At 48.0% G+C, this 26870-nt stretch overlaps 1 pseudogene; it reads left to right on the forward strand.

Moving 5' to 3' along the window:
- The first annotated feature begins 23757 nt into the window (after window positions 1–23757).
- Window positions 23758–26650, forward strand: LOC147731649 (general transcription factor II-I repeat domain-containing protein 2A-like; annotated as a pseudogene).
- The last annotated feature ends 220 nt before the right edge of the window (window positions 26651–26870 follow it).

Genomic DNA, 26870 nt, shown 5'->3' on the forward strand with positions numbered 1-26870 from the left:
AGGGAGTCCAATGACGGGCCACATTTTTATTCAGAGCCGCAGAGGCTCTTGGTGGCATAATTTCCTTTTGATTCCCTCGAGAGGGACTCCGATGATTTGGGGGCATTTCTGGGTGGTAGAGCGGCCCCGGCAGACAGTGGGCCGCTCCCCCCACACTGGGCATTCTTTCTTCGGAGCACCGAGGCTCCCACCTTGCCCCACAGTTGTTCTTGAGCCCAGCGAGGCTCACGGGGCCACAAGTGTTTTGGTGGCCAGAGCCCACGAGGCTCCACCGTGTTGGTCCCATCATCTCTAGAGCTGCCCAGCACTTAGTGGGCAGCTGCTCCATTTAGGCCCCCCTGACATTGGGACACAGGGCGTTTCAGCCCCAGAGAGGCATGTTGGCCTGGGGACAGTCACAGGTTGTGGCCTATGTGATTTCTGCGCAATTGTTCTTTGCTGCACCTCTGAATGTGTTTTTATGCATCATGTGTTTTTCCCTACACCTCTGAATGTTGTGATGCATCATGTGTAATGTTCTTATGCCTATACCCCTAAATGTATTGTGATACTTAGGTAGTTGTTCTTTCTAGTACAGGTGTTGCTAGTGAGGTCCTGGTTCCCTGCGTAATATTCTCCTAAGGTGGTTAGGGTTGCGTAGGTGGTACTTACCTGTTACCAGTGATTACTGGTTGTGCGTTACATTTTCTATTTTGTGCTACAGTGATTTTATATTCTATGTTCTAAGTGCTAATTCTAACAAGTATCCTAGTTCTAAAAGTGCATATTCCTGACAGTGGGCCATGTGGCCCTGTCCTGTACATATATCCCCTGTAAATTCTGGCCGTGCCTGTTGGCACATTGTAAAGTGTGTGTTTTTATCTACTGTGTTTACTATAATACAAAGGCTATTTTTATATATAACCTTGTGTGGAGTTTACTTGGGTGTTGTTGCTGGGTGCGTGCGCAAATACTTAACTAACATAGCCTACGGGATAAGCCTTACTGCTCGCGCCAGGTTGCCTAGAGGGTGAGCAGGGGTTATCTTTGGCGTGTAACTCCCTTGCCCTGACTAGAGTGGTGGTTTCTACCTGGCTTTGGCCAAGCCTCAGCCAACCAGAAATCCCATTTCTAACACTGACCATTCCCCATCTAATCCACAGGTGATGAAGAACTCACTGCTGAGGACCAGAACCTCGACCAGCAGAGCCAGTCTCCACCCCCGGTACATGGACTTTCAGATGTTGACTCCCAGGACAGTTTGGACGATGAGCTCTAGCCCGGCCCATCTGGTGTGCCACAGACCCAGAGGTCCCAGGACCCCATCCTCCCCATCACCACGTCTGCTGCACCAACAACAGCACAGCAGACCCCTGCAGTCACGGCCTCTGCCTCCACCACCACCACCACTACCACCACCACCAGTACCACCAGTACCACCTGCAGCACCCCCCCTGTCCCAGGGGATGAACAGGCCACACCAGCAACTGTGGAGGGCAGGGAGAGTGTGCGTGGACCCAGAGTGGTGAGGCAACAGGTCCGTGGCAGCAGGGCAGGTGGGAGGGCCAGGGTCACCACCAGACCTCAGGAGAAGTGGACACCATCCCTGGATCACTTCACCAGAGTTGTGGAGGCATACCAAGAGGTCCAGGGACAAAGTGGCCGATCTGATGAACTACTAAGGGAGCTCATCCTGCTGATGAGGTCCATCGACAACCGCCTTGGTCAGATGGTGGACCTCATGGGCCAGCAAGTGGCGTTGCAGAGGGACAGGCCTGTGTCCTAAACAACACCACAGCCCCCTCCTGTTGTGCCGCAGGATGACAGTGCACCATCCTCCCCTGCGCCAACAGAGAGGGACGAGCCCCTGACGCCGCTGGCCAGTCAGCAGACCCCCCACCGCCAAAAAGATCAAGGGGGCGTCCAAAGAAGAGCCTGGGAGTCTCCGGAGGCAAAGCACCTGCCACACACCAGTCACGGAGCCAGCCCTGATGGCAACACTCTTCCCCACTGCATTGACTGTTTGGACTGTCTTTCCCCATATTTCCTTGGCAATGGCACTTGTCTGTTGGACTGGGTCACCACATCCATGTGGTGTCTACTCTTGCATCTCATCGACCATGACTGTCAACTCACTGCTCATTCCCCACCTTCATGTAAATATTCACGCACAATCACATGTCCACTTTACTAATAAAATACCTGACGCACCAGATTTTGTGCAGTATCTTTTTTAATACAACATTTTCAGTGCTGACAATGTCCATGATGTGTCCAAATGATGTACTGTATGTAGGGCAGGATTATTCTGAAGCACCTAGAGAGACACAACAGAACCACAGTCACTGGTGTCATTGTGGCATCACAGACAGAACACTACACAAAACATACACAAGACACTACTGGCATACAAGACAATGGGCTGCGGTGTTGAACAAATAGTGGCCAGCATACGTCCCCATATGGAATGCCAATGTCACATTAACCACACACAGGTGACTGTACGTGTGCCTGTCTGTTACATCTGCGCATAGCCATTCATAACAACATCAACCACACCAGACAATGTACACGTCGTACGTCGTCACCCACCTTCAAGTGAAGTAGCGGTCAATGAGCTGTTGGCGCAGGTCAACTCCTTCTTCCTCTCCACTGTCCTCCTCACTGGACTCAGGTCCTTGAGCAGGTGGTGGCCTTGGTTCCTCACCATCGTCCAGGAGCAGAGTGATCCCCTTGTGGATGGCCAGGTTGTGCAGCATACAGCATGCCACAACGATCTTGCAGACCTTCCCAGGCGACTATGCCAGTGCACCTCCTGTCCTGTCAAGGCAGCGGAATCTTGACTTCAGCACACCAAAAGTCCGCTCAATTACACGTCAGGTCCTGCCATGGGCCTCATTGTACCGGATGTCAGCCGGGGTCCTGGGATTCCTTAGCGGGCTCAACAGCCATGGCCTACTGGGATATGCAGAGTCACCTGTGAATGACAAACACCCATTGCAATGTTGCACAGCCAGAGTGCAGCAGGTAACACACAGCACGCAACATCAGTAGACATACTCACCCACAATCCAAGCACGCTCGGGATGCAGATTTTTCATCATCCGGGGCACCATGCTGTTGCTCATGGCGTAAGAATCACGTGCAGAGCCAGGAAATCTTGCACACACATGGAAAATGGTCATGTCTGCAAGGCACACCACCTGCACATTGATAGAATGATAATGTTTACGTTTTCTATAAATGTGCTCTGTTGCCTGTGGTGGCACCAGACCTACATGGGTGAAATCGATGGCACCAACAACATGTGGGATGCGCCCAAGGGGATAGAAGTCACCCTTCACACCGGCCAATTCTGCTCCTCTAGGAAAATGAATGTAGTGATTCCTATGGAGCATCATGGCTGCAAGAACATCCCTCAGCACCTGGCTGAACATGGGCTGCGACATCCCTCCAGCGCTAGCCACGGTCTCCTGGAAGGAACCAGTTGCAAAAAAGTAGAGGGCTGCCATCACCTTGTATGTGGGTGTGAATGCAGTTGGATAGTGATGGCGAGGCTGCAGGGGGCTCCAAAAGATCACACAGGATCTTCAGTGTTGATCTGTCCAGGCGGAATTTCCGAATTATTGCAACATTCTCCATGTCCTCCGGCACTGTCAGGTGACGTAGGAGATTTGGCTTCCTCCTAGTTGAGATGTAAATTAGAAAATGTCAGTGACAACCATCATGAGATGGCCAGAGCACATACCATCAACGATGTCATGGAAATACAAAGACTGCCTGAGAGATGCATAGCACACCAGGTTACATGGGTGGCCTTTTGATACACACACAGGGCACACTTCGCCACTAACAATACACGAGTGCCACAAACACATTGGTGAATGTGAATGCACACATACTGATCCACACATGCCACATGTGCACGCCAGGTGCTGTGACATCCGCTAATGTGTCTGAAACTACCATGACTGTATCATACCCATCTGCTGTACCTGTCACACCTCAATGCATCATGTAAAGTCTGCACACATTCATCACAGTAGCAGGAAAACTTTCAGTTGTGTGCATGAGCTGATGTGAAAGCACCAGTCTGGAACGAAACCATACAGTGACACAAGCCTTGTCAAGGTCAGCACTGACCCATAACACATTGATTTCTTCAACATCATTGACACCAGCTCAAGAGTGTCAAGCATCATCAACCATCAAATGCATAACTAACATGGCAGGGACCACAGACCAAAGTGTGTCACACAGAACATGCGTCCACCTGTGGATGACATGGAAGAATGGCATTGTATGTACAAGGATGTGCCCTTCACCATGTTGCTGCTGGGTACTGATACAGTGTTCACGATGGACATAGCCATTTAATGTTACCAAAATGGCGGTAGCTACCGCCTGGCCCCGGTGGTGTGACACCAGCACCACCCACTTCTCAAGTGCAGTACCCATTGACATGGAGGCATGTGTAGATGGCGGTGGGCATGCTCTGCCGCATGAATCGCGGTAGCTACCGCCTGGCCCCGGCGGTGTGACACCAGCACCACCCCCTTCACAAGTGCGGTAGCCATTGGCATGGACACATGTGTAGATGGCGGTGGGCATGCTCCGCCACTTCGGAGACGGTCATTGGATACTTTTGAATGATGCACCCTTGCGGTAGCGCACCCCGGCCACCCGCGGTGCGTCACCGCCATGGAGCATTGCCTACAGCCAGTGGCAGCAATGATCGCGGTGGCATGATGCAGATTTGAAAATCACGGATGGTGTGCACCGCCACCGCGGAGGCGGTCATTGAATACTTTTGAATGATGCACCATCGGGGCAGCGCACCCCGGCCACCCGGTGGCATGATGCAGATTTGAAAATCGCGGAAGATGTGCACCGCCACCGTGGAGGCGGTCATTGGATGCTTTTGAAAGAGGCAGACCTGGACAACCAATTGTAGCAGCTTTTCAGCTTCCAAACGACCCCAGGGGGCTATAAATCTGTGGGAGTTATTATTATTATTATTATTATTATATGAAATTTATAGCGCGCTCAGCTTACCCGGGGGCATCCCGGCGCGAAACAGACCAAAAGGAGAGGCTCAATCTAATCACTACTGTGGGAACAAATAGGTCTTGAGAAGTTTCCTAAACAGTAGGATCTTGGGCTCTGAGCAAATCTTAAGGGGCAAAGAGTTCCACAGAGTCGCCACCTGCACAGAGAAACGCCTGCCCCCAGAACGAGCTCTCCTTACTCTCGCTGACTGCAGAAGATGTTTTTGGTCCGAGCGCAAAAGGCGTGGGGGCTTATAAGGACGGGCCATGTTAAAAAGGATGGGGGGGCCCTTGCCATGCAGAATTTTGTGGGCCGTGCATAGCGCTTTAAATTTCACCCGCTCCTTCACGGGGAGCCAGTGAAGCGTTTTGAGGGCCGGGGCGGCAGACTGCCTTCTGGGAACATCCATAAGGACTCTCGCAGCTGCATTTTGCACCTGTTGGAGGGTTTTAAAGGTCGCTTCGGGAGCACCGAGAAACAACGCGTTCCCATAGTCAAGCCTCGATAGGATTAAACCACGTATCAAAAGCTTCTTGCTGAATCAGGAAGCAGCGGTAACACCTTACGGGCTGACCGCAGCAGACCAAAACAAACCCCCGCGGTCTTCCTGGCGTGGGTCCTGAAGGACAGATCTTCCTCCAACCACACAAATGTGAGGAGTGAGCCTCACATTTTCACTGCTCACAGAGCCTGCTGCCTGGGACCCTCTCCTGCTGCTGCCTGAAGAGCCTGCTGCCTGGGACCCTCTCCTGCTGCTGCCTGAAGAGCCTGCTGCCTGGGACCCTCTCCTGCTGCTGCCTAAAGAGCCTGCTGCCTGGGACTCCTCACCACTCACTTCCACCACAGGTGTTCCATGTCCACAGGGATGGCAAGGACAGAGAAGATCCGTGCCAGTCCATTCACAAGTGAGGAGCTGGAGGTCCTTGTGGACGAGGTGCTGGCACAGTACCCAAGGCTGTTTGGTGGTCCCAATGTAGTGGTAAGTCTCCATGAAGGTAGCTGTAGGGCAGGGTGGTGTCCGACGTGTAGTTGTGCAGCTGTAGTATATGCCTGAGGGTGTGGGGTTGTGTACAACACCAACAGACAAGCTGTCTCCAGGGCGAGGGAGTGTGTGTGTGTCCCAATGTCACTCTTTTTGATGCCTGTACTTGTATGTGTGAGTGGGGTGTGTTACATTGTCAGCCATACAGAGCCAACGGATGTTAGCCATGTAGGTGCCAGGACAGTAATTGCTTGTGTGAATGTTTCAGTGCGCCCCTGTAGTCTGAGTCAGTGTGACCCACAGAGTAGGTTCAGTGGCTGCCCACCCAAACAATTAAACATCACCAGACTCACATGCTCCTGTTCCTTCACGTTGAATAGTAGATATGCCCCATCTGTGCATTGTATAATTTCAGACTTAAACACTTCTGTCGATGCATATTGTGGTGAGGCATCCTGCATTTGTGAGATTATCATGGAGCCTATATGCCCCAATGTGTGCCTGCTATCACAAATGTTTGGGCCATGCAGAGTGCCCTTGTGAGGGGTCACCCAGTTTTGGAGGGAGGGAGGTACAATGAGTCCTGAGTGTGTCTTGCCACTGTACTGATAGATGTTGTTATCTGACATTGTGTAACTGTTCGTTTACCCTTCTTTTCTCTCATACCTGCAGCTCAAAGTACACCAGCGTAAGGCCCTGTGGAGGGCCATTGCAGTAAAGGTGCGAGCCCTGGGGGTTTCCAACAGACGACCCACTCACTGTCACAAGAGGTGGGATGACATCAGCCGGCTGGCAAAGCAAATGGCAGAGATGACCTTGGGGATGCTACCACGCACAGGGCGATTGGCACGGCGCAGCATGACTCCACTGATGGGCCGCATACTGGCATTGACTCATCCAGACCTGGATGCACGTCTGAAGGAGCATCGGCAGCAAGGCAGGGGTGGTGAGTATCTGGGGAGGGTGACTTTAGCTGGGAGTGGATGCATGTGTACAGGGCCTGTGGCAGCGGTGACCCATGTGATGTGCGTCTGTTGCTATGCTGTGCTGTGTGATGTGAGTGGCTACTGTGATGTGTGCTTGTATGAGGCATTGGCCCACCCTGGCCTTACTGAGCTGACCCTCCATGCTGTTCTTTCGCATTGCCAGATGTGTTAGGCTCCACATGGTCATTCATCATTAGGATAGTGTGGGGAATCTATATTGTGGTGAACTGCAGTGTCAACTTTATGAGTGTGACTTCATGTATGCCTACTTTGCATGCACCATGATGGTTGAGGCCCACACATCTGACAACAATGTGACCCAGATTACCACATGGTGCTTGGTATGGCCTAACTGGCATTGTGGCATGTAATGTCATAATAGGTGTGTGTGTGTTGTCCCCTCCGGTTCCCTGAAGGTCTGTCAGTGGTAATATGTGTTGTACCCACATCATGTCCCTAGGGCAGGTCAAGTTGGGGGGGGGGGCACTCCATCTATGGGAAGGGTGTAGTGCTGTGTGGCATCAACATGCCTCACTCCTGGCAGTTATTCTGCGTTACAGGCATTGTTGTGGTCTATGGTGTGTGTTGCTGCACAGTGATTGCACGGTGTGGTGGTTACCATGTAGATTTGGGCCTCTCCTGTACTGCATTGATTAGAATTCGTATGACCAGATGATGTCACTTACATAACCCTGTATCTCTCTCTAATGCAGATTCGCAAGAGACCACGGAGGAACATGAGCCAGAAACCAGTGGTGGCGAGAGTAGCACTACAGCTGCAGCGGAGGCAAGTGACACTGAGCCCACTAGCGCATCTGAGGGGGACAGATGTATGCAGGAGGAATCCGTGGCTGAGACACAGAGTAGCACATCATCTGATGCCAGTGGGGATGCATCCATGTTGGCAGGCATAGGGGATGGGGAGTCTGCATCATCATCTACCACCCAGCGACCAGTGCCCAGCCTCCCATTCACTTCCTCTGGGGCTGCCCGTATCCGTGTCACTAAGAGGGGATGAGTCACATTCACACCTGGCACCGCTGCCCCTGCACCTGTCCCCCCTGCTGCACTCAGTGCAGAGTGTGTTGAGCTCCTGCGCCAGCTTTGTGTGGGCCAGACCACCCTGCTCAATGCCTTCAGTGACCATGACAAGAAATTAGGCCAGGTGATTGCATACATGGAGGGCATACACTCTGACGTGGGTGGGCCACACCGTACAGTCCAGGCGTTGTCATCCACAGTCAGGTCAGCCCTTCAACAGGCACATGCTCCCATTGCAGCTCAGGTGCCTTTGTCCACCCCCCAGTCTGTGGCCACATCAGATGACAGTGACCACGGTTCGCCTTCATCAACGAAATGATAGAGCACAAGGAGCACACAACAGACACAGGCCAAACACTCCCGCCCACAGACACCATCCCCACTGAAGAGCATGTCCACCCCAGAATGCACAGACAAGAGCCAGTCAGGGGAGAGCAAGGCCAGAAGAGCAATCAGGCAGACATCAGGCTCACATGCCGCAGAGCCATCACCAGCAATAGACTCTCCTGTCACTAAAACTTCACATAAACCTACCCATGCAGTGTCTGTGCCCACTGAGGAGGTGTTGCACATCAGGGGTACACCTAGGAAGAGCACAGGGACACATCCACCCACCACATCTACCCCAATTCCACAACCATTGCTGCAGGTGGAGGAGGGCACTGTGGAGACCACCCCTGGCAAGAAATCAAAGGAGGGCACTGTAGGGGGTACACCTGGAAAGAAGGCAAAGGAGGGCACTGTAGGGGATACACCTAGCAAGAAGGCAAAGGAGGGCACTGTAGGGGATACACCTAGCAAGAAGACAAAGGAGGGCACAGTAGTGACCAGCCCTGGCAAGAAGTTGAAGGAGGGCACTGTAGGGGATACACCTGGCAAAGAGGTGAAGGTGGTCCAGAGGCGTAGCCAGACCAAGCGTTCCGTAGGATCCAGCACATCTCCAGAGGTGGTGCCAGTATCTGCACCTGATGTGGGACAGTTGGGGTGTGTGCATGTTGTGTCATCACCACTTCCCATCAACCCCAAGACAGGGAAGCCATTTCATATTCCCCAAAAGTGGAAGGGCACCCCTCCCACCTCTCCCACCCACATTGTGTCAGAGGTCTGCATGACTCCACCTCCACGTGCCACTATGCCACCTGGTCCACACAGCCCTCCAGCTTGCAAAGACACTGTTAGCACCACATCACCTGGGGCTCTGTCAACACAGTCAAGTGGGCCTGCTGTCCCCAACACACAGCCAGGTACCAGTCTGCTTGACAGCCAGGAGTGAGTTGACATCCCCCTCATACGCCTGTGCCTCATACAGGTGTGCTAGTCCTGAACATTGTTTTGTATATGGGTGTGTTGCTGGCCCTGTTGCTCTGCTGTGTTGGCCTCTCTCCTGCCATGGACACTGGCCCTGTTGGTCTGCTGTGCTGTACTCTCCCCTGTGCAGCCTCTCATGTACTTGCTGTCTCACCTGACATGGACACTGGGCCTGTTGGTCTGCTGTGCTGTACTCTCCCCTGTGCCGCCTCTCATGTACTTGCTGGCTCACCTGCCATGGACACTGGCCCTGTTTCTCTGCTGTGTTGGCCTCTCACCTGCCATGGACACTGGCCCTGTTGCTCTGCTGTGTTGGCCTCTCACCTGCCATGGACACTGGCCCTGTTGCTCTGCTGTGTTGGCCTCTCACCTGCCATGGACACTGGCCCTGTTGCTCTGCTGTGCTGTACTCTCCCCTATGGAGCCTCTCATGTACTTGCTGGCTCACCTGCCATGGACTCTGGCCCTTTTGCTCTGCTGTGTTGGCCTCCCACCTGCCATGGACACTGGCCCTGTTGCTCTGCCGTGTTGGCCTCTCCCCTGTGCTATGGACACTGGCCTTCCTGTTTGTGTTTCACCTGTGCATAGTATCTTGACTGTGTACATCATTTTGTGCCTTGCTGTTGTCTACTATTGTTCTACTGCTACATCTGTGCAATATGTGAATAAATACAGTTACTTCTGTTGTGTGTTTTGTCAGTGTCCTTGCTGATTAAAGTTCTTTTTTGTTTGCATTTGATTGGCTGTGCCCCATGCTCTATGTATCACTTCAACATTGCAAGGCTCTTTGCAGGCATCAGAATTTTAGACATGGGTGACAAGGTCTTCTGTCCATTCTGACCCTGATTATGGTGTAATCTGTGATGGCTATTTTACCTGCTATGCTGTTATCTTCTTAGTGATTTGCTATTGTTGGATACACTGTTCACATGTCAGGTTGTGGGACACTGCCAGCACAGGGTGTGATGCTGTGCTAAGGTTTTAGAGCAGGTTGGGATATGTCATGATGTATGTGTGTGGATTCCTTTATGTGTGCCCAGCCGTGTATGTGTATGGTCATCTTGTGTTGGCCCTTTGTCCTGGTACCATGGCCTACATGTGATGCGTGGTCTTGGGTGTAGCAGAGGTGTGCAGTGTGAAGGATGTAAGTTTGTAGTGGATGTATGTGTGCCCTGTATTGTGAGAGACACACGTGTCACCCAGGAGTTATATGCCTGTTGTTTGTTTTGTCCTGCCGTGTAGAAGATTGTATGCACTTGTGTGAGCTGTTTGTAGTGCACTTTGCTGTGTGTTGGTGTGTCCAAGCAGTTGTGTGTGACTCCTCCTAGTTGTTTTTGTAAGTTTGAAGTGTGCAAAGAGTGTGAGTTGTACATCAGTGTTGTGTTTGAGTGATTCTCAATGTGTCTTGGGTGTGTTTGTGTAGACTGTGTGGCACTGCTGCTCCACACTGGCATTGTGTTTGTGTTTGTGATGCATTGCAGGCTCATGGTGGTTTTTCTCCTCCTGCATGGCATGGTGTGTGTGGTGTTACGCCATCCTCTATGTGTGCCACTTGTGCATTGCCATTGTGTGTCTTCCCTCCCGTTATTTGTGTGTGGGACACCCATTACATGTCTGCTACTGGCATGCAGGGTATTTCACTTTGATGTCAGCTGTCCCCTTGGTTTCCATTTGTGTGTGCCTCCCCATCACTTCATGTGTGAGCTTGTGCTTTGTGGTGCAGTTCTTGGGCCATTAGTGTTGTTCCACTCTGGATATTGTCACAATGGTGTATGTGCGCTGTCCTTGTGCTATTAGTCATTCTGTGGTGGTCATGTGCTCTTCAGCTGTGTGTGCTGCCCAGTGCTCTGGTGGAGATGGATTGGCTCTTCTGTCCCAGAGTGGTGCATGTGTATTTGTTGTGTTGGATGTGTTGGTGTTGGATGTGGTATTGGTTCAGTTCCTGGGTGTGCTGTAGTATTTGTGCAATGCTGAATTGTGGTGTGTGTGATGTGGTTGTGTTGATCATGTGTGTGTGTGGCTGTTGTGCTTGTTATGCACACACTGCTTGTTGAGAATGCAGTGCTATGCGTATGTGGGCTGGGCATTGCCTGATGTGCATCCCCTGATGCCTTGTGGTGTTTGTTGATTGGTGTTTGATGTGCATCTGTGGTAGGTTTGATGTGGCAGTGTGTGTTTGTCCAGATGCACTTCTTATGTGATTTGTGTTATGGTGTGTGTGTTTTGTTCCTGAGTGATGATGTTGTGTACCCCTGTTGTGTCTGTGCTCCCATTGCTTTTCCCCAGTTGGGAGTACAGGGTATGTCTGTTTCTGTTGGAGTTCAGTATGTGTTCCTGTAGTGTTTGTGTGTTGTTCTTGTGCAGGCATCTGTTGAGGCATCCATGTGTGTGTGTTGTGTTTGTGGCTACACCTAGGGTGTGTGTTTGTGTGTGTATGTGCTGGCAAGGATTGTGAGCCTTCAGTGTGTGTGGCACTGGTGTTGTGTGTTCCTTGTCAGCCACTGCTGCAGTGGCTGTCTCCCTGGTTGTGTGTTATGTGATGCAGGGTGTGTATTGTGCTTGCTTCTTGCAGTGCTTGCTGGTGTGCATGGGAGTGCACGGGATGGGCACCTGGCCTGTGACTTGATGGGGTGTGTTGCAGTGTGGTTTGTGGTGGTGTGGCCCTGTGGTGTTTGTGCCCTGCCCATGCCTTGGAGTGGCCCTGCCTTCTGCATAGTGCGCATGTGTCAACCGCAGCGGTGACGTGACCGGGAGCGGGATGTTGCTGCTGGTTGGCGGACGATGTGTGTCCCGGATGCTGAGGGGTGCCATATCAGGTGGGTGATGTGTGGGTGCCCTTGTGGATGTGTTGTGACCCCCAGCAGGGTGTCTGTGTGGTGATTGAAGCCTGTGTCGGCCTGTGTGTTGTGTGTTGCATTTGTGTAGTTGCGTACTTGCGGCCGCGACGGCCCATCTGGCGATAGTGTTGCAGGAGGAACATTACCGGGTGCATAGGTAGGGCTGGGTTCATCGCGTTCAGGTCCGGGTCTCGGCTAGCTCGCTTCGCTGTCGAGTTTCCGCCTGCTTCAACTGGGCAATGTCTCCTCTGCGGTGCATCGACTTGTTTGGGCCATCCTAATTTGTTGAGCGGGCGGAATTCATTCCGCAAGGCGGAGAGTCTGGATTGGCTCACACCGCCGTGGTGGCGGGCGCACTTTGATGGCGGCGCATGGCGCTCTGCGGCGGACGGAAAATGACCTATGTTTTGCTATCCTAATGTGGCGGACGTGAGTTCCGCTGCTCGCGGGCGGAAAAAGCTGTTTTTCCGCACCGCCACCACCGCGGTGGTGCCACCGCCCGACATCCTAATGGGCCCCTTAATGTTTTCACTCTATTACTGTATGTGTTCACAAATGCTTTACACACTGCCTCTGAGATAAGCCTGTCTGCTCGTGCCAAGCTACCATGGGGGTGAGCAGGGGTTATTTTAGAAGTGTATCCCCCTTACCCTGACTAGAAGCAAGGGCTACTATTTGGACAAAGGTACCTACCTCTGCAAACTAGAGACCCCCATTTATAACCATGCCAAATCCATAATCATGCAAAAAACGCTGCAGCTGCAAAATCGTATATTTCCACTGTTCCTGCTTAATATTATCTGTGTGCTGCTTAAATACTTAACACAGTACCTCTAAGTTAAGCCTGACTTCTTTTGTGCCAAGCTACCAGAGGGTTAAGCACAGGTCAATTTAGTGACTTTTGTAGTTCACCCTGACAAGGATTGTGGTTGTTGATCACCCCCTCAATCAAAAAACCAATTTCTCACAAACTCTCTTTCTGATTCTTTGAGTGAAGATTGGCATGGCATTGCACAATGGAACCATCTATTGTTGCATCTTGCTGTGTATCAAACTCAGCTATGCGCTCGTCAAGACACAACCCTCAGAAGGCTTACAGGCTCTTTCCACCTCACCGTTCTGTGAACTGGAATATTGCCTCCATTTAAAAAGGTCCTAAATCTAGAGATCTGCACACCGGTGACAGCCAATCTGCTAATTAGTTCTACGTCAGTGGGCGTGGACAGCCTAGAAAGCAACTGTCATCTGTGAGCATAGCTAGTGCTTTATATGCGACTCGGCACATCACTTCACTATGCCACCTACCAACACGCAAGGGTAGTGCTAAACATTTTCTAGATCTAGTTTGATACATGGGGAATATACAAAAGCTGAGTAATTTGCTGTCAGATAGATTATCCACCAGAAAGAGCATTACCAAAGGTAAGTAATTTGCTTGTCATGAGCTGCTTGAAACCTGTTCCAAAGGTGAACCAGGGGAGTACATATTGTTGTCAGTAAAAATCAGATAAACACTGGGTAGAAAGCCATGTCGCTGTTCTCGCATACCAGTGATGGGACTCACCCCACCCCCTGAGTGAGTAGGAATTAATTGAGTGCCAAAGCCAGGTCCACTGATTACTTTCTTCCCTTGAGGTGGTGGAAAGCCTGGGCAAGGGGAAACTGCTTGCTGGAGAAAGGAGAGCCTTCATTGTAGAGTAATTAGGTGCGCTACCTGATAACTATGGAGTTGTACAAGGGACTTGGGCCTTGACTTGCTGGAGAAGCCGAATTTGCAGAAAGGGAAGAGTCTAAAAACACTGGAGAGAAAAGGTGCTGTCAGTGTGCCCAGCAGGAGGATGCTATGTAGGAAAAGGGAGACTAGCTGTGCAGAAAGAACAAAGAAACAAGATCTTCATACTTCTGAGGTTCAAGGGGCCTTTTAGATTGGCACTGGTGGTCAGAATGCAGGAGGAAGAGGGTGAAAGTCTCCTGAAAATCTGTGAACCAGGGGCTTAGATGTCTTAAGTTGAAGAGCCCACTCAAAAGGGCTTGGCTCTGTGCTCCCACCTGTGAGTGAAGGGCTGGGAACATAAATGGCCAAGGCAACCTAATCGCGTTCATATTAATATTGCCCGAGGGAACGCTGATGCAGTTGGGGACCTAAGTGCTATTTATGTACATTTTTATGTATTTAAATAACCATAATTGGAACTGGTGACTACCACAAGACTGCCAGGAGCAGTCAATGGGCTGGTCCAGAATGACCCAGCAAATCATGGGGTCCCAAGGCATGAAGCGCTCCTGTGAGCTTCCTTCACTACCTATTCCCTTGTCCATGATGGGAGAGCAAAAATGAGTGGTTCTTCTGCTCGGCCATAGGAAGAAAGTGCCAAATGGAGGGGGGAGCGAGGGAGACTGCATGGCTCACTGTAGCCTGCCACACAGCGGTCTCAGTCCGCAGGAGATTGTGGGTCTGGAGCAAATGCTCCATTAAACTAGGAGCACCATCTAAAAGAAAAACCAACATGGGTTGCTGCATTAAAGAGTTTCTGAAACCACACAGCATCAGACGCCCTCCATGAGGCTTATAGGCCTTTTTGTAATGTGCCCATTTCTTATATAGTGCTCCCTGGGAGGCAGGGAGCATTGACAAATGTAATGTGTACTGGATGGGGAGCCCCCACAAGCTTCCTCATGTGCAGGATAAAATAGACAAAACTCTAAGTCTCCTGGGGAACAGAAATAATTGGTCCTAGATGGGCCTGGGATCTGTTTCTATTCTCCAAGGGACTTACTTGTGTAACAGCCTAGTGACAATTAGGCCTTTTTGCGATGTGTGGTCATGAGAGTTTCCTTAGCAACCGATTGTAAAATGCAGAAGCATGTTAAAATGTGCATTTTAAGTAAAAAATAATTTTTGAATAAATAAGCATTTCTGGTTAAATTGCTCCTCAAATGTTCATATCCGATAGAGATTTCTAGCTGCATATTCCTTTCCTCAGAATATTCCCCAGTCATCAGATTGAATTTGAATTTTTTTTAACCATCTCCCACCCCTGCTGGTAGGTGATGTCCTTCATCTCAGCATGGCGTTGTTTTCATAGGCCGTGCCGGATGTGAATTGCACAGTGCTACATTGGCACCATCCAGTGCACTGATCTCAGTTCCTTCTTTTCCACACCTTCAGCGTGGATCCAGATCAAGCTCCCCTCTTTGACTTTTTGACAGGCTTCTTTTGAGTTGTTTTATGTCTAGCATGCCTTTTCCAATTTGTTCGAGATGTACCTGAAAAAACCCACTGGGTTCAAGACTTGTGGAACCTCTCATCGACAGATGCGGGTGAGAGACCCCCACTTGGTGTGTCTGTGGTGCCTGGAGAGGGACCTCAACTCTGTGTCATGTGCGGAGTGCAAGACCATGAACCCCAAGGCCATTTACGAGCAGGCCATGAAACTCCTGACCGCACACAATGCTACTCCACGCTGTTCCAGGTCCTGTTCATGTGGGAAGTCTCAGGATCGCTCCAAGATTCACCCACGTTTGTCAGGCCTCCCTGCATTGTTACTGGACACACTCATGTCGTATGTGCCCTGAGGACTAAGATCTGCCGGGCCAAAGAAAAATATGGAGCACGAAGCCTCTGTTTAAATCCCTGACTCATCAGCGGAATCTCAAGATGGCTGCCGACTTGCGAGACGAGTCAGTGGTCTAGTTGACTAGCTTCTCTACAGCTGTCAGTCCTTAGGTGAAGCGCGCGCTGTAAACCGAATGCGCACTTCACCTGAGGTATAAGGAGAGACGGTAGTGACTTGTAGCAGCTTCCGACCTTGACCCTTATCTTTTCCTTCTCCCATTTGCGTCACGTAGCCCCTAGTGTCGAAATAGAAGTTGGACTTTTCCTTTCTTTTTCCATATCCCTTATTTTTCTCCCGTACCGAAATTCCCAGTCAGAGTTCGAGCGAAGAAAAGGAGCATTCGGAGAATCAACGTACCTTACATACTCGACGAGTCTAGTAGACGGAATTCGTGTGGCATCTACAGAGTTTGGAGAGAAAAGAAAGAAACAAACAGATAAGTGATTCTGGCGCATTTGAGAAGATGTGTGCATGATATGATAGAACTGTCATAGAGACTATGTTCATTAACTAAGAAAGAGTACAGATACAATTAGTGAATTTGGGCCATATGTATGAAGGTACCGATTTGCGATTCTGAAATAGCGATTTTTAAGAAATCGCTATTTCAGAATTGCAAATCGGTATGTATGTACAAATTCGCTTTTTTTTAGCGAATTCTTAGTATTCCTTAATTGCGATTAGCAAATTGTGAATCGCAATTAAGGAATACTTTCCCATTCATTCCTATGGGCCAGGAGGCCCATAGGAATGAATGGGAAGGTATTCTCAATTTTGCGATTCGCAATTTGAAAATCGCAAATTGAGAATAATTTCAAGGGTGCAGGGGTGTCCAAAGGACACCCTGTTGCACCCCTGAAATATGCATGGGTGCACATGGCACTTTGAAAAATGCTGAAATATGCATTTTTCAAGGAAACCGCAACTTACCACCAACTAGAAGTTGGTGGTAATTTGCGATTCCTTAAGGGCATTTTGGAATTTTTTTTGGCTTCATACATTGCATTTAAGGAATCGCAAATTTTGTGATTCCTTAAATGCAATTGCAAAATAAGGAATCGCAAATTTTGCGATTCCTTATTTTGGACCAGATTTTACTTCATACATTTCCTTTTGCTAATTCGCATTCGCAATCCGAATTTCGGCCTTTGCGAATGCGAATTTGCTTCATACATATGCCCCTCTGTCATTAATACTTACCCAGTCAGTTTCCACAGAGCATCATTTGGGGAGAACCAAAACCGGAAAGACAAAAGAAGAAGTTAGAATAAATATTTCTAATTCCAATTCGAAACTTAATTGCGGCTAGATATAGCCATAAAAGCACATCACTTAAAACAATTATTATTACAGATCCAAGGTCAAAATAAGCAATACATGGTATACATAAGCATTGGGGCGGAATAAAAAAATACCATTAAATGCAATCGTCATCATGGGAATTCATAATTCTAAAAAACATTATAAAAATATAATTTACAAAACAGTTTTCATACAAATCTAAAACTCTAAAACTCTAGAACTCTATAAGAGGCCGTCCATATCACTCAAATCCCTGGATGCTTCCCGCCAAATCGCCCTCCTCAGCCGATCCATATATGGACTTCGACTGTGTGTCCGAGTGTTCAGTTTGTAAATACTTAGGACACTAATCTTTAGATATGAGCTGTTCAGATTTTAGCAGATTTCTACGAGTTAGCCACATAGAGAACAGAAATTTTGATACTGTGACCACATAGACCGAAATTCCCAGTCAGAGTTCGTGCGAAGAAATGGAGCATTTGGAGAATCAACGTACCTTGCATACTCGACGAGTCTAGTAGACAGAATTTGTGTGGCATCTACAGAGCTCGGAGAGAAAAGAAGGAACCAAACAGATAAGTGATTTTGGCGCATTTGAGAAGACGTGTGCATGATATGATAGAACTGTCATACAGATTATGTTCATTAACTAAGAAAGAAGTATTCAGATACAATTAGTGAATTTGTCGTTAATACTTACCCAGTCAGTTTCCACAGAGCATTAGTAGGGGAGAACCAAAACCTGAAAGACAAAAGAAGAAGTTAAACTAAATAATACGTGCGACTAGTAAAACACCACTACGGTCAGAAGATTTAACAAGAGGAATTCTTAGAAAAGATGACCAAGTTCTAGAGAAGATAAGAGTAGTGAGAAGAAAAGGGAGAGCATTGAAGAATCAGAGAAGATAGAGTCTAACATATATTTAAGTACAGGCATTAAATCTCTGGAAGTAAGGTCCCAAAAGAAAACGAAGATATAAAACGAAGAGTAGCACTAGTCTTAGGAATTATAGGTAAGAATACACACCACCAATAAAGATAGGTTAGAGTGTAGAGAGAAAAGAAAGGAGAGTTAACCAATCTATTTCTCTTGATGTATTAGGACTTCAAGGCTTCAATCATTCAACAGAAAAGACAAGAGAAGCAGAAATAATAGTTCCTGAGCAGTCTCTTCTTGTTTATTATTTTATCCAATTTCCCCCTCCCCCCTCTTAGAGTTCTTGAGGGTCAAGTTGTCTATAGTTGGCCTCGAGTATTCTGGAGGGAGTCGGGAAACAAGCAACTCCCTGCTCCTGTGCAAGCCGTGGTAAGAGTTCACTTTTAGTCTTTGACAACGTTGGTCCTCTTCACAATCCTGGAGTTCCTCAGATAAGTCCCATAAGAAGAATTCCAAGAAGTTAAAGCTCTCTTTGACTTCTCTGCTTCACTCCCATTCTTTGGACGACGTGAGGGCGGCGCTAAATCTTTTGTGATTCCTGACTGAAACGGAGCCGGACTGGAAATGCACATTAGTTCTGGTGCCCTCTAGGCCCATATGGCCTTAATTGGAGATGAAGCCCTATTTTCCACATGGGCCTGCTAAGGAACATGTAGAAGGGATCTGAGGATCCCTATGCCTATACTGACCCCTCAACAGAGTCCATTGCCGAGGACAAGTGGTATGAGGACAAGGCTGATGCCAGGGGTCTGGACCACCATTCCCTCTAGGGCGCGCGTGCACCTCCCCTTACATCACCGCGCACCGCCTCGCGTGGAGTGTGCACACAGGACAGCCGCTTTGAAGAAGCGAGCGGCGGGAACATGACGAGTGTAGGTAAGGAGGCAGGGGGCTGGTGGCTATGTTGGAGCGCGGGCAGTCTGTGGCCTTTTGTTTAAGTATTGCTGTTAATCAGAGCCCCTTCACGGGCTCTGATTAACAGCAATACTTAAACAAAAGGCCACAGTCTGCCCCGCGCTTTACTAACAAAAGCGTAGTCAGTTTCCAAACACAGCGCATACTTTAGCACACGCTGTGTTTGGAAACTGTCTCTACGCTTCTGTTAGTAAAGCGCGGGCAGACTGTGGCCTTTTGTTTAAGTATTGCTGTTAATCAGAGCCCGTGAAGGGGCTCTGATTAACAGCAATACTTAAACAAAAGGCCACAGCGGCTGGGGAAACGAGCGGAACAGAAGGCAAAAGGGGCACAAAAACAAGGAAAAAACGAGTGGCACAGAGGGCAGAAAGGCACAAAATACAAGTGGGACAGAGGGCAGAAGGCACAAAAAACGAGGGAAAAACGAGTGGAACAGAGGGCAGAAAGGCACAAAATATAAGAAAAAAGGTAACAGGGTAAAAGAAGGGCGCACTGCAAGAGTTTTGGCTTAAGTAGGAATTGTACAAATCACAAAGGTGTTCAAAGGCAATACAGGGAAGGTCACCTCACTCCCCCAGGTTCCCTTGAACCAAAGTTCTGGGTATTCAAATTCAAAATTTCTCGCCGAGCACTCAAATTAATATTATCCTTATTTCAGAGTTCAATCAACTGTAATTGAAATTACAAGTCCATATTCAATCCATTTCCAAGTTAGACACCAGAGTTCTTTAGTAAAGTTGATGTCGATCCACTTTATTTATGGGCTCCAAATTTCTCAATTCATAACACACTCTGCAGCCAACACGTGTTTCGTTGGGCATCAGTCATATGCCTAAACAACTTCCTCAGGGCCGAATTCTCAATACTTGATTATCAACATCCCATCCCAGTTCTCAGTGTACTTGTCCTTCCAGTATCGCAGGTACCAGTATCAGATATCTCGGCACAGTCCTTCCATGTTCGGGTCGCTGGGCAAAACGAAGTGGAACAAAGGGCAGAAAGGCACAAAATACGAGTGGAACAGAGGGCAGAAAGGCACAAAAAACTAGTGGAACAGAGGGCAGAAAGGCACAAAATACGAGTGGAACAGAGGGCAGAAGGCACAAAAAACGAGGGAAAAACGAGTGGGACAGAGGGCAGAAAGGCACAAAATATAAGAAAAAAGGTAACAGGGTAAAAGAAGGGCGCACTGCAAGAGTTTTGGCTTAAGTAGGAATTGTACAAATCACAAAGGTGCTCAAAGGCAATACAGGGAAGGTCACCTCACTCCCCCAGGTTCCCTTGAACCAAAGTTCTGGGTATTCGAATTCAAAATTTCTCGCCGAGCACTCAAATTAATATTATCCTTATTTCAGAGTTCAATCAACTGTAATTGAAATTACAAGTCCATATTCAATCCATTTCCAAGTTAGACACCAGAGTTCTTTAGTAAAGTTGATGTCGATCCACTTTATTTATGGGCTCCAAATTTCTCAATTCATAACACACTCTGCAGCCAACACGTGTTTCGTTGAGCATCAGTCATATGCCTAAACAACTTCCTCAGGGCCGAATTCTCAATACTTGATTATCAACATCCCATCCCAGTTCTCAGTGTACTTGTCCTTCCAGTATCGCAGGTACCAGTATCAGATATCTCGGCACAGTCCTTCCATGTTCGGGTCGCTGGGCAAAACGAAGTGGAACAAAGGGCAGAAAGGCACAAAATACGAGTGGAACAGAGGGCAGAAAGGCACAAAAAACTAGTGGAACAGAGGGCAGAAAGGCACAAAATACGAGTGGAACAGAGGGCAGAAGGGCACAACAAGCGAGGGGAAAACGAAGTGGAACAGAGGGCAGAAGGGCACAAAAAACGAGTGGAACAGATGGCAGAAGGGCACAAAAAACGAGTGGAACAGAGGGCGGAAAGGCACAAAAAATGAGTGGAAAAGAGGGCAGAAAGGCACAAAATACGAGTGGAACAGAGGGCAGAAGGGCACAAAAAACGAGTAGAACAGAGGGCAGAAAGGCACAAAATACAAGCGGAACAGTGGGCAGAAAGGTAAAAAACGAGGGGAGAACTAAGGTGAATGGAGGGCAGAAAGGCACAAAATACGAGTGGAACAGAGGGCAGAAAGGCACAAAAACGAGCGGAACAGAGGGCAGAAAGGCACAAAATGCAAGTGCAACAGAGGGCAGAAGGGCACAAAAAACGAGTGGAACAGGGGGCAAAAAGGCAAAAAACGAGGGGAAAACAAAGTGGAACAGAGGGCAGAAAGGCATAAAATACGTGTGGAACAGTGGGCAGAAAAGCAAAAAAACGAGGAGAAAACAAAGTGGAACAGAGGGCAGAAAGGCACAAAATACGAGTGGAACAGAGGGCAGAAGGGCACAAAAAACGAGGGAAAAACGAGTGGAACAGAAGGCAAAAGGGGCACAAAAATTAGGGACACTGAGGGCAGACAGGCACAAAAAACTAATGGCACAGAGGCAAAATACAGAAATAAAGGGGCAGCTAAGAACAGAAGGCTGAACGGGCAGAGAGGCACGGGGCAGCGAGGGGAACAGAAGGGAAAACTGGGCAGAGACACAGGCAGCGAGGGGTACAGAAGGAAAGACCGGGCAGAGAGAGCACAGGGACAGCTAGGGGAACAGAGGGGAGAAAAAGGGGCATGGACCACGTACAGGCAGCGGGGAAGACCGACAACAGCAGTCAGAGACACAACAATGAAAATACAGGCAATACAATAAATTTGCAAACTGCCCTTAAGACCCTTATTTTGGCTCTGTATGTGTGAAAATGCACCATCTTTTTACTTTTTAAAGTAAACGTTTTGAGTGCTATATGGCGCCGCAGACATGCACGGTTTGGTTCCTGGCGCACATAGCCATGGTTGCAGCGCACAGAGACCCTCCACTGCCGCACACAGAGGAAGAAAATTAGAGGGAACATTGATCGGCATGTATTTCATGAGCTCATGTTAGAAAATAAGCAGGCTTGTTTTCTAGGCTTTAGGCTTCCATCACACACTTTAATGCATTGCATGCACGAATAGTGACCATGTGAACAATCTGCAAAACCTGTGTTGTATGTGACAATATAAAAATACATAAAATGCCATGCCACACAAGCAAAGTCAGAACACATCCCTTTTAAAATATTTGTTTACTTAAGCAAGGTTTCCTTGCAGGGCAGAGCCAACACCTCACTAGCTAGGATTCTCCAGTAGTCATGTGAACATATGATTGTTAAGTGCTTCCCAGCACCAGATTCATGGCCTATTTTTGGCTTATCTATCACCATCTGTTACCTAAAAGTAAGTCATTCACTATTTATGAATCTATCATTTAATTGGTATCGGCGAGTAGTGAGCGAGTTAGCGTGGGTGCTACAGTTTGGTTGTTGAACAATTGTGCAGTACGCCCCAGTGCGCTGTACCCGCTCCTCCGCTACTTAATAATGAGGCAAAACTTCCACTAGACAAAAATCAGATCTCTCTGCAGCTGGTCCATCAATCTCCAGAGTTATCCAGCCAAAGTGAAGCGGAGAAGCCTGTATTGATCCCAAGTTTTCTGGTACCACATTGTTCAGCCTCTAAATGTACATACTTCTCCAAGTCCACCTTAACACCTCCCAAGTTCCTGACCACTACCCTGCATGCATCAGTGCGGCCCTCTGTCACACCACAACCAAATATATTTGACCCTTAGGAAGATATTTGCGAGTACCCATGGTCTATTGTAAATGTGATAACATGCAAATGTGTGTGAATGGGACGCATATCTGTTAAAACATTGACATGGCAAAAGGTAAAGAAAATGCAGAAGAGTGGCTGGATTGCGTGGCTAGGTGTAAATCAATTTAGCCTAATGGGTGCTAATAATGAAGCACAGGGGCACGTGCCTATTTGCCTAAACTGGAATCCAAGGTAACTATTTGGTTGTTTTTCCTATTGGAGTATCTGGGCCCGTCCCATTCATTGTTTGTAACTCTTAGAGCCTTTGCTAACCATCTTGTCTTCAATTGCAGGTTTGCAGTCTGTAAGGTATCTGGATTAGAATGGTCAGGCGTGAGTACCCACAAAGACAAGGTAATTCTGTGTATGTTCCACATTGGATTTTGAGGGTGCTGGGTAAATAGATTCACAATCTGCACCCCTTTTCTTTTGCAGGTTTGTGAGACCGTGCTACAAATGCAGTTGTACAGGCAGACTGGAGTACAGGCAGAACAAACAGGTAATTGTTTGGTAGAGTTAAACTGTGGTGCATCTTGTGTTCTTGTGAATTGTAGTATAACAACATACCTTACACATGTTTTCTTCTGTTGCAGGTTTCGCAGACTGTACCCCACACATTTGAACGTGAGTACGTGAGTACAAGCAGAGCAGGTAATTGTTTGGTAGTCTTAAACTGTGGAGCATCTTTTACATTGTAATATAACAACATATCCTACCCATGTTTTCTTCTTTTGTAGGGTTCGCAGACCGTACCCCACACATTTGAACGGGAATACGTGAGTACAATCACAACAGGTAATTGTTTGGTAGAGTTCCTTTATGGTGAACATGGTATATTGCTGTATCACAAATTCACAATGTGCTGTAACAATCTTTACTTCTATTGCAGGCTCTACGGACAGTGCATCATTTAAGTTTGAAAGGGCAGGGCAGTGGACAGAAATCCAGGTAATTACACTCTACGTTTTGCCGGCAATGCCTCTGTATTATGTGACAGATTGCAATCATGAGCATCGGCATCAACTTTAGCTATGTTCCTTTATTTTGCAGGCTTTGTGGCATAGCAGGTAAACCCAGTTATCACAAATATGTTCAAGCGCAAAGCTGTACCTTCTGCAGAGTGTGATGCTTCACCACAAAGGAAGACATGTTGCCTTGTATTTAAGAAAGAGTGGATGAAAAAAATTGTGGAGGCTGAGACACAGAAATCACGAAGCAAGGTTTGTGTGCAACTTGGGGAACTATTTCAATACAGTCCAGACGTGGGCTTGATTTGCAAAGCATGTGCCGAAGCCAAGATTGTTGGGGACTATTCTACAGGGAAGAAATGGAGTGATGGCTGGAAACTGGATTACCTGAAACGCCATCTAATTAGCAAAGTTCACGAGTCTGCCATGGTGATATTGAGAAACAGAAGTGCTGCTGCCAGGTTTGGTTTTGGAGTGCGGGCAATGCTGACAGAAACTGCCACTGACAAAGCAAATAGAATGGAAGTAGTTGAACGACAAAGATCCCTGCCTGAGGAGATAAAGATTCTCATCAACAATGTGTTGCTGGCAGTGAAGATGAATACTTCAATGTTATCTGTACAAGACATCCATGAACACCTAGCTTTGTATGTCAAGATACCAGAGAGCTGGAGGAGCAAGAACTATGCCTTTGAGTTCCTTGAGGCCATCAATAGCGTGATACACTGTGAAGCAATGGCAGAACTTCGGCACGCTTTGTATCACACATTGATAATTGATGAGAGCACAGATATATCTGTTACAAAAATGCTAATCCTGTACTTCAAGTTCAGACCTGTAACCTCAACAGAGCACAAAACACTGTTTGGCGGCATAGTGAAGCTGACTAGTTGTAATGCTGAGGCTATCACTACTGCCGTGAAAGAATTCTACACTGCCAATGAACTGGACCTCATGAAAATGGTCATGTTCACATCCGATGGTGCGTCTGTGATGCTGGGTAAAAATAATGGTGTTGCTACTCGCCTTAAACAATCCATTCCCCATCTAGTTGAGCAGCATTGTGTCGCTCACCGAGAAGATTTGGGAGTTGATGATGCCTGGAAGAGGGTTCCAATGATTAATGAGATGGAGACATTATTGAGGACTGTCTACACTGTGTTCTCCAGATCTCCTGCAAGGAAGTCCAAGCTGGATGAAATGGCATCAGTCACTGATTGTGAAGTGGTCTCAACCATTGAATGATGTCCGGTGGCTTTCCAGGCATTTTGCAGTTGGTGCACTCATTCGGAATTATGAGGCTGATCTTAAGTACTTTGAGCATGAAAAAGTTGAAGAGAATGATCCAGTTGCTAAATATTGTTACAAAAAGCTATCTGACTCAAACTACCGTATTTCCCTTGCAGTACTTAATGACATTCTGAGTGAATTTGCATTTTTGTGTAAACTGTTCCAAAAAAGTTCTTTGACTAATGTTGAAGCTGTACAGTATGCAAGAGCAAAGATTAGCCAAATTAAGGAACAATATTTGGGGGACACTGTCTTTTGGAGCAGCAATGTAAGAGATATGATTGTGTTGTACAAGGAAAGGCAAGAGTTTGACAGTGGGCCTATGTTGTCCTTTGTTTCCCTTCTCTGTGAGCACATGCAAAAAAGGTTCCCTGAAGATGAACTGAAAGAATGGGCACGTTTTAAAATGCAGGCAATGGCAACACAATCACATTTTGATTTTGTGACTGAGAATATACAAAGAGTTGTTGAAAAGTATAAAAATTTCTTGGTCCTGGGTGATTGTAAAACACCAGAAGATGTTGTTCGGCAATATAGAGATTATAAATATGTGGTGGCAGAACATGTAAAGGGTGGGTTATTTACCACCTTTCAAGACCTGGTGAATTTCACTGTACGCAATGCTGCTCAGTATAGTGTTGTGTCTCAGCTTGTTGATGTCTGTGCAACATTTCATGCAAACACAACAGGTGATGGACCGAATGTGGATCAATGTCACACACTCAACCCAGTCCAAAGATCTGGGCCCAAATCCATCGTTATTTTGCACTCCACACCACCCTGGGTTAGACAATGGCGATATGCAAATCAGCTCTGACCCTGTGCCCCATGGGAACAGTCCAGTCCGAACTACAAAAGCCATGTCCTTCCCAGAACGGAATCAAGCATCCGAGGACCGGACCGGTTTCGAGGTAACACCTCTCATCAGCCCGGCTAGCTTGACTCCAGTGGTGTGGAGTGCCTGGGACCCACGTCTGGGCATCCCCAGCGCACTTAGGGCGGAATATGCAAACACAACAGGTGATGGACCGAATGTGGATCAATGTCACACACTCAACCCAGTCCAAAGATCTGGGCCCAAATCCATCGTTATTTTGCACTCCACACCACCCTGGGTTAGACAATGGCGATATGCAAATCAGCTCTGACCCTGTGCCCCATGGGAACAGTCCAGTCCGAACTACAAAAGCCATGTCCTTCCCAGAACGGAATCAAGCATCCGAGGACCGGACCGGTTTCGAGGTAACACCTCTCATCAGCCCGGCTAGCTTGACTCCAGTGGTGTGGAGTGCCTGGGACCCACGTCTGGGCATCCCCAGCGCACTTAGGACGCAACAATTCAAGCATCTAGTGCAGATTGTGAACGAGGATTCAGCCTCATGAATAAAATCAAGAGTAAATTGAGGAATAGACTAGAGCAGAAGCATATGGATATGCTGATGAGGACAAAGGCCTACCTCCTGAATGGGAAAGTTGACCTTGATAGAGTGTATCAGCACTGGAAAAATGGCAAGGATCGCCGTGAGAAGCAACCCTGTCACCCATCTAGTGATGCATGAAAACAATCACGTTTTTTATGTATGAAAACGTCCTGTTGAGGACCACGGGAAATGGAATCACGTTTTCCTCGTGTTATCCAACATATGTGTTTTATGTGTGTTTATACTGGGGGTAACACCCCTTGACTTTTCAAGTTGTTCTTTGTCTTACAGGAACCACGTGATTCAATTGAATGCGTAGGTACTTTATGCATGCACTAATTTCGATTTCAGCATTTCACAAATAAGCTCATTGTAGCGTTTAAGGAGTGGCGAACACAGGGCTGGTCCCTGTGTAGTCCCGAAGAAGTGCTTGGGGTATGCACGAAACATGTTTACAGGAGTTGATAGGTACACCTTAACACATTGCGTTTGGGTATCCTAATATTTCCACCCCATATTTTC

This window comes from Lissotriton vulgaris, chromosome 2_1, assembly GCF_964263255.1.
Source record: "Lissotriton vulgaris chromosome 2_1, aLisVul1.2, whole genome shotgun sequence".
In the NCBI taxonomy this organism is placed as follows: domain Eukaryota; kingdom Metazoa; phylum Chordata; class Amphibia; order Caudata; family Salamandridae; genus Lissotriton; species Lissotriton vulgaris.